Source organism: Myotis brandtii, unplaced genomic scaffold (assembly GCF_000412655.1).
Source record: "Myotis brandtii unplaced genomic scaffold, ASM41265v1 scaffold5900, whole genome shotgun sequence".
Lineage (NCBI taxonomy): Eukaryota > Metazoa > Chordata > Mammalia > Chiroptera > Vespertilionidae > Myotis > Myotis brandtii.
The window spans coordinates 11,594-17,264 of NW_005370225.1; the positions used below are offsets into that span (position 1 = coordinate 11,594).

At 44.7% G+C, this 5,671-nt stretch overlaps 1 long non-coding RNA gene across 1 annotated transcript; it reads right to left on the reverse strand.

Moving 5' to 3' along the window:
- Positions 1-310: 310 nt before the first annotated feature.
- LOC106728336 lies at positions 311-3,654 on the reverse strand. Its single transcript, XR_001364636.1, has 2 exons — positions 3,623-3,654; positions 311-579 (listed from the first exon to the last, which is right to left on the reverse strand). It is a non-coding gene; the product is annotated as an uncharacterized LOC106728336 (long non-coding RNA).
- Between the last annotated feature and the right edge of the window lie 2,017 nt (positions 3,655-5,671).

The window sequence follows — 5,671 nt, forward strand, 5'->3', positions numbered from 1 at the left end:
TCCACGTTCATATAAAGTTTATTTTTAAAATCTGATATAAATAATCTATTATATGACTATAGTGCATTTTATTTAGCCAGACCTTTCCCCTCCTGACAGATATTTAGGTTGCTTTTCTCTATTACAACTCACCAGTGTAGTGGTAAATAGCAGTTACCACTGGGTGGCCATAGGAATGGGAGATGGTGTTCTGTAAGGTTCAACTTTTTACAATGAGAATGCATTCATGTATTATTTATATAATTTCAGTACTGAATTAAAGAATTTTCTGATACATAAATTATCAAAAAAGAAAAAAGAACAAAATTAGTAACAGGAAGCAGTCATCTATTAAAATATATGGAAAACAAAGTTATAGGGCATAACAGTGTAGTCATGGTTTGAGACATAAGCACTTACTGAAAAATAGTGATCTGAGCACTAAACAGGTCATATAAACATTTTCCCCTATTCAAAGCAATTATAATGAAAATATCAGCATATTGGTTATCTTGGCATCAGCATAATTAACACATGCATGAATACTTCATTTATACTTTTTGCTTTCTTCTTTTATGACTATGATGTCTTTCCCCATCCCTGAAATGAAAGGGGTAAAAATAAAAACTATCATAAATGATGTACATTTTAATAGAAGAGCTTTAAAATAATAATTCATACATCAGATACAGTCCAGGACAAATGAAAATATGCATTTAGAACTGAAAAGTGATTTTTTAAAGGGTAAATGTGGAAACCACATCATTAAATCTAAGGGAGAAAATTGAGATGGGGATAAACAAAATGAATTTTCTAAAAGCTACACTTTGGAGCTCCACTTTAAAATTAACTTGAATATATGTACATGACTAATGATCAGAGAATTCATTTCAAGTAGAATACTAAAATCAGAGGAGAAATCAGAAACTGTCTGATGTCTTTAACCTGGCACCTGGCTCAACTCATTCTATCTCAGGGAGAATAGCAAAGATTGGCCTATTGAGAAACATTTCTGCTAATACTCTGTTTATCTTCTTTAAAAGAAAATTATTTATGTTTAGATTTTGAGGCTGACTAATGAATTTAAGTCAATAAGGATTGATCAGACATATCAAAATTTATTTAAGTTGAAAAATCACTAATAAACCAGGAAGAAGTTAAACAGCTGTTGTACATGCTTCCCTCCACGTCCCACATGGTTCAGGGTTCAGGATCTGGAAGAGGAGCTGCACACAAATGAAAGAGAAGACACAAGAGATAATTTGGAAATATTGGGGTGCCCGGGTCCAGGCCCAGCGGGCCAGGGGTTCCCAAAGGTGTGGACAGAGTCGGCGAAGAATGTTTTACACGGAGACAGTGTTCAGAACTCTCTAGCTCTCTTTAGTCTCCGTGGATCTTCCTGAGCCTGGCTGAGGCCACAGAGAATGATCCATGAGGCTAGCTGAGCCTTTATTTTATAGTCAGAGGTAAACAAGGTAGTGGTTACAATAGTTACACAATTCTTGTGAGTTTCACTTGTTTTGGCCACTTCCTGCACTTCCCTCAGCCCATTAGCTTCCCAGATAAGATCTGGGGAGCATTATAAGGTAAAGACTAATTATGCTAAGAGGACTGTGCCCTCTAAGCTGGGACTTGTTTGTGACTTTGCCAAAAGGTCAGTCCAAGGCTTAACCCTATATTGGCTCCCCACAAACAGCACGATTTCTGATAACTAATCAAGAGTTAATTTGTATAAAGTTATTATAAAACTAGAGGCCTGGTGCACAAAAATTTGTGCACTCGGGGGTAGGGGGTCCCTCAACCTGGCCTGTGCCCTTTCGCAGTCTGGGACCCCTTGGGGGTGACCACTTGCTGGCTTAGGTCTACTTCCCAGGGGAATTGGCCTAAGATGGCAATCAGACATCCCTCTGGCAGCCCGGAAGCCCTTGGGGGATGTCCACTTGCCAGGGGGGAGCAGACCTAAGCTGCAGTCAGACATCCTTAGCGCTGCTGAAGAGGCAGGAGAGGCTCCCAACACTACTGCTGTACTGGCAGCCGTCAGCCTGGCTTGTGGCTGAGCAGAGCTCCCCGCTGTGAGAGCGCACTGACCACCAGAGGGTAGCTCCTGCATTGAGCGTCTGCCCCCCGGTGGTCAGTGTGAGTCATAGTGACCAGTCATTCCCAGTCATTCTGCTGTTAGAGTCAGTTTGCATAATAACCTTTTACTATATAGGACAGAGGCCTGGTGCATGGGTAGGGGCTGGCTGGTTTGCTCTAAAGGGTGTCCCAAATCAAGGTGGGGGTCCAGCTTGGGTGCCTGGCCAGCCTGGGTGAGGGGCTGATTGCTGTTTGCAGCTGGTCACACCCCCTTCAGGGTAGGGGTCCCCACTGGGGTACCTGGCCAGTCTGGGTGAGGGGCTGAGGGCCATTTTCAGGCTGGTGGGCAACTGAGGATCCCAGCCTCTTTTTTTTTCATTTTTTTTTTATTTTATTCTGGGATTTATTTACCTTCTATAGCTTTCACTGGAGCTCAGAGCTGGCTCCAGCTCTGAGCCCGCTGCCGGTTGAAAGCAGGTATCTGGGGTTTGTTTAGCTTCTATAATTGCAACATTATTGCATCTGGAGCTCAGAGCTGGACCATGGCAGGCGGGGAACCTTGGCTTCCTCCATCACAGGAGCAAGCAAGCCTCATGCTTGCTTCAGCTGCATGGCTGCCAGCCGCCATCTTTCTTGGCAGTTAATTTGCATATCCTGCGATTAGCCAATGGGAAGCGTAGTGGAGGTATTTACCTTGTTTGTCTATTATTAGATAGGATACCATTCATTATATGAATCAAAAGGGATTCCTAAGCAAATATTTCATTTTTATAAGAGAATGACTAAATCACAGCTAGCTTTAAATCTTTAACTCAATGATAGTAAGATAAGTAAAATTATTAAACCAATAAGCCTTACAATTTCCTGATCACCAGCGGCCCTGGAGAGACAAGGCATCATTTGCGAGCCCATTATCAGACAAGCACTGTGCACATAAATCCTACATAAGACATGGGCCTGCCCTCGCAGAGCTCACAGCCTAGTAAGGAGAGTAATAATTAAGCATGTGCCAGGTAGACAGGTAACAAAATGGAAAAGATCAGCTGCATGGGAATGACTAAGCTGGGTCTTAAAAGATGAAGAGTTTACCAAGCAGGCCTTAGGCAGCAGAACATGACATGGCAAGGTAGAAATGTAGCACAGTGTGGATGAGAAACTGTAGCAATTCGGGTTGGCTAAAGCACTAGCTACCTATTTCATGGGTAGTGGCAAAATACAAGGACAGCTAGGCAGTTGCCCTGATCCTGGAGGTCTTGAGAGCCATTCTAAGGAATATGAATTTTGTCACTGAAGAGCTGTAAGAGGTGAAAGTTCACTCTGGCAGCAGGGTAGAGATGAATCCGTAAGGGACAAGCTTACAGACAGGTAGAGCAATTAGGAAAACAACCATCCTTTTCCAGATGGACAGCAATAATGACAGAGGAAGGGTAAATGAGGTCTTCAGGTAGAACTGACAGCAATTAAGACTGGATAGTAAGGAATAAGAAAGGAGTCTACTACACATTACTTAAGAAACTCTACCTTAAGGTAAACAATTCACTGTTGGACGATACAATGTTAGACTTACCTCCCTTTCTTCCTTCTTGAGTTCCAATATTTATGTTTTTCTTTTTCATTTATGTGGGCTGCTACTCCTATCCCTTCTATGCCGTGAACACTCAGCATCCAAATAGCTTCCACCAGACTGCCGGGAATCTACTGAAGCTGATCGCCTTTCTTCTCTCCTGAAACAGACAGGACCATTCATCAGTTCGCTTTCTTCACTGGTCTTCAGTGTGCCCCAGCCTAAAGTTAATGTTCTGCATCAGACCAATGATACAGTATCTAAATAAGTATGTGTCATCTTACAAGTCATATAAGAGGGCAAAGAGACACTGTTTTTATAACATGTTTTACAAGTCCAGTGTAATAATCCTGAGCAAAGATGAGAAACAATAAGTGCTCTAATGAATTCTGGTGTGCTACTGATGCCCTTGGAAATACCAAAACTTAAATGATTACAAGAGTTTAAAAAGAGAATATTTTCACCAATAAACACAATGACATACTTTTCATCATCATCCTCTGCTTTTTAAAAAAATATATTTTATTGATTTTTTACAGAGAGGAAGGGAGATGGATAGAGAGCCAGAAACATCGATGAGATAGAAACATCAATCAGCTTCCTCCTGCACACTCCCCACCGGGGATGTGCCTGCAACCAAGGTACATGCCCTTGACTGGAATCGAATCTGGGACCCTTGAATCCCAAGGCTGACGCTCTATCCACTGAGCCAAACCAGCCAGGGTTCATCCTCTGCTTTTTCCTACTCTTCTTGCCAATTATTACTGAGTTCTTCCATGTGCATATTTATCACATCCCGAATCACCTTAAAGAGTTAAGCACAGAATTTCAGATAAGAAAGCTGTTTAAAAAATTAAGTTTAGACTGGAAAGATGGCAGCTGGCAGGAAGGAGGTGAGGGATAGGAAGTGAGTGAATGAGTGAGTGAGTGAGTGAGTGAGTGGATGAATGGAGAGTGTGTGGATGTGTGAGGTGTGTGTGTGAGTGAGTGAGGGACAGCTAAATCCAGCAGGAGCAGCAGAGGCAGACTGACCAGGCTCTCTGGGACACGGAGAGAGTACCACCTCTGCGGCACTCCCCAGACTACTGGACCTGGGCACAGAGCCCACGCCATCTTAAAGGGGAGAGTGGCCTCTTCTAGGAACTCAGCAGCACCACCACCCAGACAGGCCTTGGACACTGCCTGTGACCAGCAGCCACTCCAGCCAAAATCCTGCAGCCACACCTTCAGACTCTGGGACTCTGCACCAAAGGAGCAAGGTGCCCCCAGCAGCAGTAAGTGCAGCCTCCCCCTTCCCAGCGGCAGACCTCCAACATTGCCTGTGCAGGCATTCCCATTCCTGTGTCTCCAGTGCACAGGTCTCCAAGGCACACCACTCCATAGACTCCTGTTAGGAGTCACAGGGAGACTCAGCTGGGTATGATTTTGTACAGACACAGGCTCACTGCCACCCAGTAAAAATTCTGAATTCCCTCTGCCTGAATAACTGCCCCCACACACCCAGCTGTGCAACTTAAGCACCAGGGCCCCTCAGCCCCAGGGCCCCACAGAGTGCATCAGAGCTCAGCGCCAGGGAACTGCGCCAGCAAACTGCACCGCCACAGTTGCTCACTCCCCCTCAGCCCATCTATCCACAGGGCACTTTGGGGAAGCCACTGTGAGCCTCTGCTGGGTCCAATCTTGGACTAATAGGGATGCACTCCCCTGGGTAGTAGAAATTCGGAATTCACCCATCCTGAATATCTACCCAAAGCATGCCAGGGCCCTTCAGAGTGCTTCAGTGTGCCTGCACTAGCAAACTCACTGCGGGTGCTCCTATGTGCCTCTATGGGGAACACAAGCTTATCCACCACAAGTGCATCAGCAAAATCTGAGTTTCCCCACCCCACAGCTGCGGAACTCTGGACACTACAGGTGCATGTTTTTCCAGTGTGCAGGTCTCCCAAGACCAACGCTCCACAGGCAGCCCTGGGGCTGCGCTGCAAGTCCTGCTGGTCATGCACTTAAAGAAAAAAGGGTGCACTGCTGGGCTGTAGAAACACTGAATTCCTT